General features: G+C 39.7%; 1 long non-coding RNA gene across 1 annotated transcript; it reads right to left on the reverse strand.

Annotated features, from left to right (window-relative positions):
- Positions 1–5,531: 5,531 nt before the first annotated feature.
- On the reverse strand, positions 5,532–6,257 carry LOC149104606 (uncharacterized). Its single transcript, XR_016201280.1, has 2 exons — positions 6,074–6,257; positions 5,532–5,611 (listed from the first exon to the last, which is right to left on the reverse strand). It is a non-coding gene; the product is annotated as an uncharacterized LOC149104606 (long non-coding RNA).
- Between the last annotated feature and the right edge of the window lie 10,349 nt (positions 6,258–16,606).

The following is a 16,606-nucleotide window of genomic DNA, read 5'->3' on the forward strand; positions in this document are numbered from 1 at the left end:
TGCCAAGATCTACATTGGAAGGTCCACGACCGCGCGCGCACAATCTTTTGTTTTGCGCTCATACACGATGCATGAATTACGCAGCAAAATCGTTTCTATTGGTCAGTTCCTCGGTCAGTAGTAAAAAATTATTGTTTTGTGCAAGGTCAAGGCCAAAAAAGCGAACAAAAACAAACAACAAAGAACTTTAAAATTTGGATCTCATAACCATACCCCTCTATTAAATTCGTTCAATTCTAGTCTTCGTAAAATTTGATATTTTACTTTCTTTGACCTGCATTACGGTAATCATAATATTATCGTGAATACAGCAGAACAATGTAAAATACAAAATTAAACCAAAGTTAAAATTGAACCACATCAAATACAGTCACACCCCTCCTCAGAGAAACTTCCACAATACGGTCATCAGATAAATCAGAATTCATAGAATCTCCCCCTGTATGATACAGACACTACCATAACATGGGCACTCAGTTTGGCCCTTTGTCACCTGTACTAGAGAGGCTCAACTTGGCTCGATTATCAGTTTTTATACCTGCGCACGCTCTGATTGGTCAAAAACCGATCTTTTATCAGAGTACAAAACATAGAAAAAGCGTGTTTTAATGTTTTTCGCCACATTACTTCTATATCATAAAGGAAATGATCAAGCCTAAGCCATGTAAAAGTACACTGTGATAAAACACACCGGGCATTTGAGAACACTTGAGAAATGTAGAAAGCACTCGCCTGCCTTGAGTTCTCCAATGCCCGTCGTGTTTTATCACTGTGTAATTTTACACGGCTTAGGCCTCTTTAATTGTTAAATAATGTGACGACCATGATCATCAGCATTAATAATATAAAAGGTCATACTGCAGTATCTTACAGCAATATGGTAATGCTCAGTGCCACACCTTCAAAGTAACATACACCTACTGGAGCCCCAAGCGCAAGTGTTCATAAATCATTATGGTCGCCGTAACTGAAACTTGAGGAAAAGATCATATTCACAAAAAGCTTTACAACAGCAATATGAGATTTTTTGACAGGCAATACTCTCACCTTGTACAATCCTCGGAGTCCCTCATGTCTCCATAACTTTAAAAGTGCGTCTGTGAGACAAAATTGTTTCAAAAGGATAAGAATGATACTGCATAATGTTGACACTAGAAGCTGGTGCTTTAACCCCCAACTCACCACCCTGCTTAGCCAGGCTTAAAGTAAGAGTTAAGAGTATTAGAAGTTGTGCAAGCCTGAGAAGATATGATGACTACTGACAGAAGGGAGAGTTGCTTGATACTGCAGCCAACCATAAAACATATAAATGACTATGACATATTAAAAAAGCACACACTGTAAGGTTATGAATGTTTAAAACCATTAATGATACTTCCTTCACTCTTAAGACACAGAGCTTAAGCAGGTGACATATTGATCACCTGAGCAAAGAGAATTTCACAATTAAACAAAACATCATTAGTTTCTCTTCCACACACTCTTTGCAATGTTTTACAATGAGGGTATCATTAATTTTCTGCCATAGAATCTGAGTGCAAAAATAAGCACTTTATGACTGGCACCAAGGGAAACACTGAGTTTTGTTTCCCCGAGACCCTCAATGTCATTGAGGTTGAGGGGAAACGATTTTCTTCCCGCGTTTTTCTATCGCGTCACGCACGGCGAAAAAAGCGAAAGAGGGGCTACTCGTAGTCTAACACAATATCCAAGCGTCAAATATAACAAATCCTGTTACGTTCGCAACTAGCAAAACTCGCCTGACAGTATTTACAAATACAGTTTTATTTTTTTTTTTTAGACATGAGTTTTATATCGGTGAAAAACGTGAGAAAACTATTAGTTTACAATATGCAACTTAAACAACTGAACCTACAACAAAGCATGCAACTCAAGTATCACTGTTTAGGGATTAGCAGAATTAAAACAATGAAATTTTATTAAGTGTCTCACAGCATGGTTTCAAACCAGGAAGACTTCGCAACTCCTATTGAAGATATCTCGCCGAAGCAACGTTACGGTTTTTTTTTTTATAGAAAACGCGACGAAGGGTTCTACAAAGAGTCTCTTATCGCAATTTGGCAATTCGCTTCAGTGTGAATTTTTCAGGCAGAAACGCCAAGCAAAATTTGTGAGGAGTGAAATGAACTAATGTTTTTGATTGATCAATAAATCAACACATTTTACCGTTTTTACTCTTTCTTTAAGTCTCTAAACACACCAGACACGTTTGATTTTTCTAGTTGATCCATGTGATTTTCTCCCCCTCTCGCAATGTCTGTGTCTAAACAGCTCTGATAGAAATATTAACTATACAGAATCTTCGAATCTATTTTGTGACGGTTATCAATTGCTGTCCAGCCCTGACACCTGGTATCCTTTTCAAGGAGCTGCAGGAACAAGATTACCGAATGAGTGTCCACAAACCTTTAGATGTCACATTCAATATCCTGAGCATAAAAGTCTGTTTTAGGTCGCCACATGTTGTAACTGATTGTTGCCCCAGACACCAAATCATTCACATAAAGAACTGTAGTTTCTACCTTGTCTACAAGTTGTTTCCTACCCCTGCATGTCCTCTCCGCTACTGTGGGACTCGCTCAACCAAGCACACACACTAAGTAGGTATCCAGAGAGTACTGTGAGAGTTTGTATGGGGCTTTGTATGAGTTTTAGGCTTATAAAATTGGATCAAGAACTATATCCTTTTTTCCTTTGAAAAGGTACAATTGACTGCCAATCCTTTGTTTGTTAAGTTGCGTTGTCTTCGAGGTGCCAACTTACAGCAAAACATGCTCGGCTTGATTTTCTGGTCACCAGTCTTTGATATGATGAACTCAGAATGCTTCGCAACAGCTTTGACGAAATAACGCGGGGAACAATATTGTATTATTCAAAGCAAAACATGTTGAGACAGGCGTATTTTGTAGCTGGTAGTTTTTTCCCTCTCACTTGTATCCTGGCTTCGAATGCTCATCTGCATGTAGTGAATCCTGCATGTAGAAATAAGGAGTCTAATTAGTAACCAGATGCATCATTAGAAAAAGAATTCATTCTTTAAGAGTAGTCTTTCTTTAGACATACAACATTTGCAGATATCACTGCTTCAAAGCTGCCCTACCGTCTCCATATCGATGAGATCTCTTGCAAGGAATTACAAAAACACTGTAAATGTGAAAAATTAGTCGTCGTGGTTCACGTTCTCCAGACAACGCAGAATTTGGCCGTTGACGTTGTTGTTTTGCAGAGGACGGCAAAGAAATGCACCAAGAATCATAACGCACGTGCACAGCCATTGTTCTCATTAAACCTTTTGTTTAGCGACTTTGCTGTTGCCGTTGCCGTCGTGGTTTTCTCAATTAAGCTCCGTACTTGTAGTATAGAAGGAGTGACAGTCGTTGCTTTGACGATGATTTTCTCCAGCAGTGAGAGGGTATTCTGCGATTACTCAAGAACATAGTCAGTATTTAGGCCGGATAGGTGAAGACTCTTCGAAAAACGACGAGGACTAATCGGGGAATCAATGATATAACTTTAAAATTTCTCTGGTATACACCGTAAACGTAATGTGGTTTTTCTGTAATGGTGATGCAGCGGTTTCGATTTCGATTCCGAGAATCGTGCGGTGTGGTGGCCGTTATCGGAGTGGAAGACTAAAAAAGGGAATATCTCCCCGACATGTCGCGCTATGAATAACCGAGACTTACTAAGGTCTCCAATTATTATGATACTTAGATAACATGGAATGTAATGAAAACAATAAAGCTTTGTGATCTTGTGATACCAAAAGAAACGGAAGCAGAACACGGGCAAGTCACCCAATCATTTATCAAAGTGAGTCTGACACAAATGACCATGAAGCGATTGCTCCGAAGATTCGTCCACAGTTTTGAGAATCGCTTGGCATTTCTGAAAGATCGTAAAATAATCTCAGGAGGTCCCATTGCTAAGTTGTTCCGTCGAAATTGTACAAAAATTTCGGGCTATGACTCCGACTATAAATTGTAGATGTCGAGAATAGGCCGGGCCGAGGACATGGCGATTTTAATTTAGTATACTCATACTCAACCTCAGAAAATTCTGAATTAAATAAGAAACCAAAAACGAAATCGGTATCCCTTAGATTTTCCAAACAATCATAGATTGTTTAAGAGCTTCAATATGGCATTCCGTGGAAAATGTGTCAAAATTTCAGACCGGCGGGCAGGCTATAAGCAACTCCATGCAAAAGCCGTACCCGATTACCGGGTATATGATCGAAGAATTGCCTTAACCAAACAACTGACAGCTAATGAAAGAAAGAAGACGTTTTACTCGAGCGAAACGCTTCAATACTACAAATGCATCAGCGTTGCGTAGGACTAGAGAAATGTACCTTAAGCTTGGGAATCATTTCCCAAAGTTCGCTCTCGAGTACAAGAACAGTGGTACAGCTTTAAAATTAATAGGGTACTTTTTGTACTCTCTATAAACTCAGTGTTATTCAATGTTACCTTTAAAAAGACCCACCGGCCCGAGGAGCGTGTTTTTCCTTTCGAATCAAATTGAAAGCGCGATTCTATAACCGCATGATATTTTCCGCGTTGGGGTATCTGTGTGGTATGCTAATTTGATTCGTTGCCACATGGTATAAGCAGTCCGGAATATCCCGATATATTAGGACGGCTGTGTTGTCACGAAACTCACGTTTCAACCATTGCGAATGCGTGTTTTGGCTGGAGTGTTGTGTTTCACAACAAACCAAGAGATTCAAAATGGCGGACAAAGAGAGTCGCTAATACTTTCCAATGCCATGAACGCGGGCCCTCAGGAGGTGTATATTTATCTCGAATTGGGTTAAATACTGTCCAAATAATAAAATGTAAGGAAAGTTTGTGTTCGCGTTCCATGTCACAGACAATTCCGCCCAGATAACGATTATCCTCGGACCGAAGGAAGCATTACGGAACGCAATGCGGGCTAAGTTTGACGAGCTGCAGTTATCATTCTTTGGAAAGAGACGGTACAATCGGTAAGCATCTTTACTCTGCATTTTTCTAAGCACAGAAATGATCGATATGAGAATTGAGGCTTTCCTCTTATCTAGGGATTATTGGGACGAAATCGACAGCACGCGTGTGTTCTTATATGCCAGCAAAGATAAATTGTGAATGTCCAAAATGTTATACATTTTGGCTAAATCGAGGAAATGAAATCAAAATTGAAGCAGAATTTTCAATAACGCATACGAGTGAGACATTCTTGTTCTTTTATACAAAATAAACTAAGCTAGAAAAATAGTGTTGTCATTTTGGTATTTATCTCAAATATTTCTTGTATCTATTTGTTGCTGTGCTAAAAGATATCATGTCTGATTTCCACATTTAAATTATGAAAGTTTACATATAATTGTTGACTTTAACAAGTTATTTACCCAAAAATATCCAATATATAATTCCTGGACAGGTTGGCAATGGAGCATTGACAATCCATCCACATGTTCTAAGGTTTTATTATATATTTATTTAAACTGATACAAAACAAACTCAGTCTTGAAAGTAAAATCCATTTTATTTTACTCACTTTTTACGTACTCTCAACCTTGAATTTGCCTCTTGGCAGAATGCAGGACCTGAAACAAATCACAAGTGCTTAGAAGATTATTACATTGCTCACAGATGTCAATATTATTACAAATGTATTTTTCGTTTTAAAATATGAATTTATTTTGAATTTAGTTACCACATTAGTTCTCAGTAAATAATTAAGAGAGTGCCCTCAAGTGGTCTGATGACTCATATGTTTTCTATTTTTTATTACATATTCTTAACCAAACTGAAATGTTTCCTGTTCACAATCAATTAATGTTTTGCATTAGTTTCACAATTAGTAACGTTCAACACTCAACACTACATTCTAAACTCTTGTACTTTTTCAGTCTTTGCTTTCATAATAATTATTTTGCAAAAATATTACTTTCTGGTACATTCAAGCTTCATGGGGAGGTGAAAAGAATCATCATCTACTAGGAACAGCTGCAGTGTGTATAGGTTTTAAAAAAATGCCAAAAAAGAGTACAATGCCCCCTACAAACCTTAACTTAAATGTTTGCATGGCCCTCAAACGTCTGGTAAATGAGCACAAACAATCTCCTCTACCCTTTGTGCCATTCCTTGGGATACCGATAGAATCATTTACAGGGAATCACTGCACTACCCCTGGCTTGTCTGTTTCGCTGCCACCTCTGTGCTGTAGGTGGTTTTCAACAGGCTGTTGGCTCTCCAATGATGGGTACCAGTCGGTGAATCCACCAACACAGAGACCTCCCGGCCAAATTTGTTTAATTTCGTCCGCGTACTTAGCGACGTCTTTTTTCCTCTCTTTTCCCTTTTTTCCCCCACAAATTCGGCAAAGTGCCTCGAGCAGTCGAGTACGCTCTTCCATGTACTTAAGAGCCAGTTTGTGTAAATACCGAGAATGAGATGACAGTCGCGAAATTTTCGATTTCTTCATGTTTTGCCCAAATAACCATTATAGTGAGTTGTTTTCGAAAATACCATTCAAAGGTCCTGAAGCGCTTTAGTTTTTTCGAAATCGAGGAAAGTTTGAAAATCGCCATTTTAGCTGCTTGACGCCGCGGAAAATGGCCGAAAATTGTGCATTTTCTTTTCGCTCGTAGAGATCAACGCGATGATATCTATCAATATACTTTAGGTAGCTCATAGTGCATGTCTTGCTGCTTCTAAAGCATTAATTTGATTAGCAAAAGCTCCAAGTTTAATAATATTTTAGGCCGATAAAAGAACCTTCACTGAAGCTCGTGAGCGAAATGGCTAATTTTAGCTAATTTCAATACCATCAAAAGCCCACTGGTACATTGAATTTGAAGTCGAAACTAAAATTTTCTGAAAGCCCATACTCTTTATTATGATGTGTAAATAAGCGAATGGAAACTTTTTTCGTCAATAAGGATACTTGTAATCTGTTTTTTTTTTTCCTTTTAGATTGATCACTTTTGCAAACATTTGCAGTTAAATTAAACCAGACGCTGCTCTTGGTAGATTTGATTGTTATGCAAATTTATCTCGATCACCGGCACGTGCATATCGCCCGAAACTGATTTTCCTTCCGCCTACTGTATGTTTCTTCTTGAAGGTTACAACTGTAGCACGCATTATTCGTTCACTCTCGGTAGTTTTAACCTTTGTGGAACACCCATGGCCACAACCGAACTTGTCTTTAAGTGAAAATAAACATTTTGAAACGTGAAGTTTGAGTAAACAATCGGTTACAGTTCCATCCATTATGTTTGGCGTAAATATTCGAACACAACCATTTCATGTAAACAGGTACACTTTACTTTAAAAACAACCGCCTCATCGCAGCATTTCTTGAAATCCTGGTCTGAGACCAAGTAATACCGATAAGAAAGCGCGAGCAGTTGACGAAACTTCATGATCAACTGTCGAAACGTTGTACTTGTGGAATAAGCAAGATGATGCACCCTTTGTATTTCTTACCCGTGTGCTTGCAATTCTTATGAATACAATTGCCCCTGTCTGTTACCACCAGATTTATAAATGAATCGTTCGTTTCTTTAGCTAATATGGTACATACCTCCGAATATAACACATACTGTGACATCATTTTTCTTGGAGTGTTCCAACAGTCGTCCGCGGCTACTTACAAAACGTAAGCAGCAAGACAGAAAAACCACAAAGGCTTCTTCGTCAATCGCACTACGCTGTCCAGATTTCTTTCTTACAAATTTTCCAGACTTCATTCTCTTTTAAAATTCCAAGACTTCACCGTTCTGTTAGCCAGTCCGAATAATTGTCATGGTGTTAGTTGAGTGAGTTCTTGACTTTGTTTGGTGGTTCCAGTTCAGGCCATCCGGCAAATGTGGATTGCGTGACAAAACGGCCGCTTGCAAAGTGTCCAAAGTGGGTGAAGATGTCGGCGAGTGAAACTGTTTGCTAGTGCAAGTAACGTGGTTCACACTGTCAGCCTAAATAAACATTTTTGGACGAAATTGAAGGATGTAGGGGAAGGGGGTGTTGTTAAATTCTGCAAGAGGACAGAACTCGACGAACTTACAGAGCCGTGCGCAGGTCCTGCTATCACGGCATGTCTACCTAGATTAATGGAAAGTATTACCGCGTTCACAAAAGTTGTGCAAACACCTGTCCTCTTTACCTTTAAAATACACGTTTGTCGTTCGTACTTTTTGAATAGAAATGTACCAGTGATAGGGCTGGAATACATAAAGGACAAAGGAGGCCTAGTAGGCATCAGATCTTAGATACGCGGTGTGAGTTTACATACATATTCACCCCTGTTGCTTTCTGCTAAACTATGTAGACAATGATATGGGCGCTTTCCAAAAATCGGATACTCAGAAGAGCTAAAATTTTCCTTTATTTTACCGTGAGAATTCACGTTTTTTTTTTTTGCAGGGTCCCACTGAAAACCACATGTATGTGAAGTGGGCTCCCTGTTGAAAGATCTTTATTATTATTATTATTATTAATATTATTATTTTTTTTTCTTTTTTTGAAAAAGAGGAGTGTTTATTGTGACAAAAACTAGAACTAAGCTTTACAAAATGCTATAATATTTACATAATTTGATGTCTGTTAAACCTGTAAAACATGTTTCCGTATCTAATCATGATATCATGGTTACTGCAACTAATACTAATACTACTATCATCATCATAACATTAATTAACATATTCCATACAAATTGATATATACAAGGTAAAAGTAAGTAAAAGAAATGAACTATTAAAACCTATTTCAACAGTGTTTACATAATGGCTCCCTCCTGAGTTTCAACGTCAATATCGGTATATTACAAGGTAAAAGTAAATAAAAGAAATAAACTATTAAAACCTACTTCAACAGTGTTTACATGATGGCTCCCTCCTGGGTTTCAACGTCAATATCAATGTTCTCAAAGTCACAAAAGGCTTTCCTTCTAGCTCTTGAACCTCTTAGGCGGATTAGTGCGAATCTTAGTAAAGCGAAGGGTGTCCTTGCTCTTATCCAGGAGATTGTTTTATTATTATTATATTATTATTATTATAATATTATGCTATCTTAATAATATTAATAATATTATTATTATTATGTAAATCTTTAAGTTTTTTAAAAAAAATTATTATTATTATTATTATAATTATTGACCTATTGTAGCGAACTTCCCATCCATAATTAGGTGGTATAAAGTAGTTAGGCATTATGTATTGTAGCCTTATTTTGCGCATTTCAGAGGCAAAAATAAGAACGAATGTATGGACTGTCTGCCGGGATAAATAAAAAATGTGTCTGTTGTAGAGAGGAGTTCACTGTGGAGAGGTGACCGTTAGTGGAGGTTCGACTGTATAGTTTATATAGGTTTAAAAAAGAACCGGTAACAGGAGTGAATATGTACGTAAATTCTCAACACGTACCCATTTAAGACTAGTGCCTCCTAGACCTTCTTTTTCCATCCCAGTCATGTCCCTGGTGCATTTCTATACCTAAACCCTGGAGCAATATACCTATATTTTAAAGTTCAGTAGGAAGGGTGTGTTTTTTTTTATGAACGGTAATAAAGTCAAAACTTTCTACAACGGCCACCTTGGGGACAAGGAAAGTCTCCGTTATGGAGCGGTATCAGTAGGGGTGAAATATGACACCGATATTTTCTTGGGTTTCAACATTTTTATCTTAAAAAAGGCTTAGTGTAACATGTAAATTCGTAACAAAATCAAAATATATCAATAGGACAGAAACCAAACAGAAATAGAGACCAAAGACCTGCGGCATGGATCAAGTTTCGTGACCATGTCCAATAAAAAATGGGGTTTTGTAGACAGCGTTCGTCAGTTGTTGATTGACTGGCCGTTGTGAAGAGGTTTTTTTGGCAGTTGGGACGTGTTTTAGTGGCTGTTGCTGTTGTGGAAAGATGGCCGTTGTAGAGAGATTAGAATAAGAGTGACCGTCCGCCGGAATGAAAAAAAAGGCCGTTGCAGAGAGGTGGTCCTTTGTGGAGAGGTGGTTGTGCAGGTTCCATTGTAGTTTCCATTTTTTCACGCAGATATAGAGAAAACACCCTGCCTACACGAGGCGAGCAAGGAGCAGTTTGGATTCCCTGTCCACGCCCCCCGGGGCGGGGGAGCTCGTCGTACCTTTTAGGGGTTAAAAATGAAGTTTTAGTAGTCCATAGGGTGTTCAGCCTCAACAAGTCCAAAGCGGGAACTTTTGCGATGCCTTTTAGGGTATTGAGCCAAAAAAAATGTGACGCGGGGAGATAATGTGTTATGTAAGAATTGGCATCTTTTAGAGGAGAAAAAACAGGATCTTGGTACCTCTTAGGGGATCTTAGGGGATCTTAGGGGATCAAAATTTTTGAGGAGCACCCCCGTAGTTCTTATATGGGTGTCCCCCTCCCCTCGAGGTCCACGTCGCCATCTTCATTCACTTTGCAAAACGTCAGATATCGACATATTTGGTACAGTGGCCGATTGTCACGCAATCCACATTTGCCTAATTGTCCCACCTGAGATCACCAAACAAAGTCAAGCACTTACTCAACTAACGCCATGACAGTTATTCGGACTGGCCAACAGAACGGAGAAGTCTTGGAATTTTAAAAGAGAATGAAGTCTGGAAACTTTGTAAGGAAGAAATCTGGACAGCGAAGTGCGATTGATGAAGAAGCCTTTGTAGTTTTCTGTGTTGCTGCTTACGCTTTGCAATTGGCGGACGCCTGTTGGAATACTCCAAGAAAAATGATGTCACAGTATGTTTTATTCAGAGGTATGTACCATATTAAGTGATACGAAACGAACGATTCATCTATAAATCTGGTGGTAAAAGACAGGGGCAATTGTATCCATAAGAATGGCAAGCACACGACTAAGAAATACAAAGTTTGAATCATCTTGCTTATTCCACAAGTACAACGTTTCGACAGTTGATCATGAAGTTTCGTCAACTGCTCGCGCTTAGTTATCGGCATTACCTCGTCTCAGACCAGGATTTCAAGAAATGCTGCGATGAGACGGTTATTTTTAAAAGTAGAGTGTACCTGTTTACATGAAATGGTTGTGTTCGAATATTTACGCCAAACATGATGGATGCAGCTGTAATCGATTGTTTACTCATCATCACAACCCTGTTCAAGAACAAGGGTGACCGCAGTGACTGCAACAATTATCGGGACATCTCTCTCCTTTGCGTTGCTGGCAAGCTCTTTGCCCGTGTGGCACTCCGTCGCCTTCAGCAGCTTGCAAAAGGAGTGTACCCTGAGTCTCAGTGTGGTTTTCGATCCCAACGCTCAACGGTTGATATGATCTTCTCTGTGCGACAGCTACAAGAAAAGTGCAGGGAACAACAACAGCCTCTTTTCATTGCCTTCATCGATTTAACCAAGGCTTTTGATCTGGTTAGCAGAGATGGCCTCTTCAAGATCCTGCCTCTCATCGGCTGCCCACCAAAGCTTCTGAGCTTTCTGGAGTCTTTTCACAACAACATGCACGGTACTGTTCGATTCGATGGCAACATGTCTGAGGCATTCATCATTCGCAGCGGAGTCAAAGCTGTGTGCTGGCTCCCACCCTCTTTGGAATCTTTTCATCAGTGCTCCTGAAACATGCCTTTAGAAGAACAAATGCTGGCATTTTTTTCCGTTCCCGCACTGATGGCAAACTTTTCAATCTTGCCCGACTCAGATCGAAAACCAAAGTCAGCCAAATTCTCCTCAGAGACTTTTTGTTTGCCGACGATGCAGCTCTGGTTGCTCATTGTGACGACGATCTCCAGAACCCCCTCAATGGCTTTTCGAACGCCTGTGATGACTCCAAAAAACCAAAATTATGACTCAGGATACGGACGTTTCCTCTTCTCTCTTCATCAAGGACTATGCACTTGAAACGGTCAACAGCTTCATCTACCTTGGTTCTACTGTTCCTAGCACCACCTCCCTTGACACCAAAATAGGAAAGAGGATTGGGCACGCTGCAACCAACATGTCCAAACTTTCACAACGTGTCTGGGAAAATCGGAAGCTCACTACTCCCACCAAAATGGCTGTCTACAGAGCCTACATCATCAGCACGCTCCTCTATGGTAGCGAGTCCTGGACAACGTATGCAGCACAAGAAAAACGCCTGAATGTGTTCCACCTGCGCTGCTTGCGGCGCATCCTCTCCATCGCCTGGCAGGACCGCATTACGAACAGTGCTGTCTTAGAGAGAGCAGGCATCCCCTCCCTATACACCCGTCTTCGCCAGAGACGTCTGCGGTGGATTGGCCATGTACATCGAATAGATGAGAGCCGCATTCCCAAGCAACTCTTGTACGGAGAACTAGTACAAGGAAAAAGGCCGGTAGGACGACCGAAACTCCGTTTCAAGGACGTGGCGAAGAGGGATATGCAGGCCATTGGTCCTCCAATCGATTCGTGGGAGACTCTTGCCAGTGACAGGAGTACGTGGAAAACAAATTGCACAGAAGGCCTACGAGAGGGAGAAAAGCTTCTGCACATCACAGTGGATACCAGGAGAAAACGTCAGAAGGCCAGGGCCCTTGCTCCACCCACTGATTCCACTTATGTGTGTGGTTCTTTTCACCGCATCTGCCGATCAAGAAACGGACTCCAAAGCCATCTCAAAAAATGTTTAAGGAAATGTACAATTACTAACACACGCTAAAATTATGGACTAGATTGTCCGATAATGCCAATACTACTACTAGTCAAACTTCACGTTTCAAAATGTTTTTATTTTTTTACTTGAAGTCAAGTTTGGCTGTGGCCATGGGTGTTCCACAAAAGTTAAAACTGCCGATAGTGAACGCATAATGTGTGCTACAGTTGTAACCTTCAAAAAGAAACATACAGTAGGCGGAAGGAAAATCAGTTTCGGGCGATATGCACGTGCCGGTGATCGAGATAAATTTGCATAACATTACAATGTACCAAAAGGAGCGTCTATTTTTATTTAACTGCAAATTTTTGCAAAAGTTAATCAAGTGGTCAATCTTAAAGGGAAAAAAAAACATTATAAGTATCCTTATTAACGAAAAAGGTTTCTATTCGGTTATTTTTGTTCCTGATGAAGGTAGCTGGCCAAGTTCCATGTTTGTTTCACAAATGACGAATTTACAAAAATGTACCATACGTTTATGTCTCTCGACAAGTTAGTTTTTTCGGGCCGCGGAAGAGACTTTTACACATCATAATATAGAGTATGAGCTTTCAGAAAATTTTAGTTTCGACTTCAAATTCAATGTACCAGTGGGCTTTTGATGGTATTGAAATTAGGTAATTGTATCGGCCTAAAATATTATTAAACTTGGAGCTTTTGCTAATCAAATTAATGCTTTAGAATCAGCAAGACATGCACTATGAGCTACCCAAAGTATATTGATAGATATCATCGCGTTGATCTCTACGAGCGAAAAGAAAATGCACAATTTTCGGCCATTTTCGGCGGCGTCAGGCAGCTAAAATGGCGATTTTCAAACTTTCCTCGATTTCGAAAAAACTAAAGCGCTTCAGGACCTTTGAATGGTTTTTTCGAAAACAACTCACTATAGAGGTTATTTGGACAAAATATGAAGAAATCGAAAATTTCGCGACTGTCATCTCATTCTCGGTATTTATAGGAACTGGCTCTTAAGAGAGAAAAATTGAAAACAACTGTCACAAAAATGAAGGAACAATGCATTACTCAAGCCTTATAACAACAGCGGTTCAAGCACACTTGTAAGGCCTCGAATTCAAAGAGAGTTTACAAAATATTGGCGTTGTTTACAACCGTGGAATTTTGCATGGTGAAACTTTACCAACACTAGAACCAGTAAAAAATATACACAGCTCAATTAAAAATACGCAAATACTAGAAAATAACGCGTAGTCTTTACTAACCTTAATATTTGACCACAAAATCGCGTGTACATCGTCGCTTGACACGAAAAAAACTCAATGATTAGAAGACAGTTCACGTTCTCCCACTACCAAAATGGCCGCTTATTCTCCTTCTCAACGTTTGGTCGCAAAAAGTCCCGTTTAATGCTGGCTAGAGTCTATGCGAGACTGGAAACGACATATTTTCTTTGTCCGCATGAAAGGTCCGCCATTTTCCTTGCTAACAATAGCTTTATGACGTCATGGTTGTCCTAACACATCGGGATATTCCGGACTTATAAGCGCATAAATTATGCTTAATAGACCTTTATTTAGTCCCCCGGTGGAAGCGTAACACAACACTGCCCCTTGTGTCACACATTTGTGCTATCTTAAAAATACGTATTTCTCAATTTCTCGATGCTTTCTCGATGCTCCTTCTGTGCGTATCTTCAAAGACTGCACAGACTATAAACACGACTCATAGACCTGTTAGCGGGTTCGTAACAGTTCTAGGGTCAAACAAGACTGTCATCGGCTGCTTGGGAGTCCCCTTCGTCAAAGCGGACGTGGACAACGACTCGCGAGTCTGCGAGCCCGAGCCTGGAGCCGCGAGTCTCTTTTTGCGAGCCTCGAAAGATTCCCACACACACACACACACAAAACAAAAACAAAAAACGGCATAATGCCCTTATATTTTATTCCTTTCTCCGAATTCCCTACATAATATAAGTGAAGAGAAGTAGGGCAATGAACCGGTTTGTCAAAAATGGAACGGCAAATTCGGTCGGACAGGTCTGACCGCAATATTTAGGTCGGAGGGAACCGAAACGGACCTTCCCATTTGACTTTCGACCGAAATGTTAGGAATCTTTGGCATAATGGAAAACACCCGCAGTCTTCATGTGTCGGTGCACTTTAGCATAGCAAGTGAGCTAGGTGATAGAGAGTTCCTTTTTTAAAAAATTATTTCCATCAATTTCGCAGATAGTTTAGGACGGGAACTAGTCGTAATTTCAACTTCCAGTGGGGAAAGGTCGCTTTCGAACCTCAAATTTCAACCTTTCGACACTAGAGGAACGAAAATTAAAATTTCACAGTGAGATGAAATTGTACGGGGAAGAGGCTTGAAGTAATGATCTTGAAGTTCTAATCCGTGCAGAGCACGAGAGGCGATCAACAGTATCTTCTGGTCAATCATGTACTAAACTGGAATAAGTTGAGTTCGAAGACGATGCAATACACAGACGCCTACCAGTAGTGAACCTGCAAACTTTTTTCTTGTGTCTTGCAATCAAAGTTCACCTATACTCATATTCGATAGAATTGATTGAATACCTTAGAATATTTTTCTTTCTTCCCGTGCATTGAAGAAATCCAAATAATCCAATGTTGGTAGGTACAATTTAGCCCCAGTACACATATGACACTGAAGAGTATCTAAAGAGTATCTGATTCCTAATTTGACAGTGAGGTCCCAGATGCGTCCAGAGCAGATGGCCCTCTGGAACGAGCTTGTACCAAGTATTGAAGAAACAATAAAACCAACAAAGCTAACCACATACCGATGACAACTGAAGAAACAAATGGCAAAGAAGGTATGCTTGCGTGACGTTTAACCGTACTCACCATCACCAGTAGTCTTTGGTTATCTAATCCTACTCTGACCGGGCTTTTTTGATCGTCTGCGACCGGGGAGGATATGAGGGGTAGAATCCACCTCCCTTGGTAAAGTCACTTATATCAAGGGAGTAATACTGAAACTTTAGAGCGTATGTACCTATGCTACATCCAATATTGTACCCTTTTAGGGCAAGGAACGCGGGAAAGTGACGTCAAATCACATGTCAATACTCTGTTATTGATATTATTATAGATACGAACTCGTAGGCTGTTTTTGACTGTTTTGTAACTGTAGTGTAAGTTTAATTGTAATTGTTTGAGCAACAAAATAATAAATGAATCAATAAATCAACAAATCAATAACTCAATAAATCAATAAAATACTGCAGTTTTGTTGTATCGGTTAGTTTCCAAAGCAATGCTTTAGTATGAAAAACTGTAGTATAAGCCCGTTGAAATATTTATTGAATGCCATAAATAGTTTGAAGAATTCTTGGATTGGTAGCACTGATGTAATAGATCTAAGGGTAAGACCATGAATTCGAAAGCGAGAGGGGAGGAGGTGACAGGTGTCTGGGAGGGGGAGTGGAAAGGTTGGTAGAAAACTGGAGACATAGGCATTGTTATCATCCGATTTGATGATTGAAACAGCACAAAGGGGACTTAAAAATGGAAAAGAGAAAAACAAGTTAGAGTGAAATACTTGGTGCATGTGTCATGACTTCATTTATTGCAATACAAGTAATACGTCCAAAAGGAGTGCCAGTGCTATATCTACAGAACAGACATAGCTCTAAAAAAGTAACAGTTACGAAAAAAATACCTCACGCATTCCCCTGATTGAGATGCTGAAGGTACAAGCGTGAATAAGCTCGGAGACCTTTATTGATACAATCAGACACTTTAAAGAGGTATTAAATTGATTGTGGTAAAACCAAAACCAAACGAATTACTTTCTAATTAGAGTTGTCAGCCATTCTCAACCCGTAACAAAATAAAAACCAAAACCAAAACCAAAGTAATTACCTTTCACTGCTCAATCGAAAATCGCTCGATTGTCACTATTAAGGTCATTCCCCAGTATCGCATTGCGCGTCGTTACTGCGCA

This window comes from Orbicella faveolata, unplaced genomic scaffold (assembly GCF_042242905.1).
Source record: "Orbicella faveolata isolate gen_17 unplaced genomic scaffold, um_ofav_v1 contig_34, whole genome shotgun sequence".
Lineage (NCBI taxonomy): Eukaryota > Metazoa > Cnidaria > Anthozoa > Scleractinia > Merulinidae > Orbicella > Orbicella faveolata.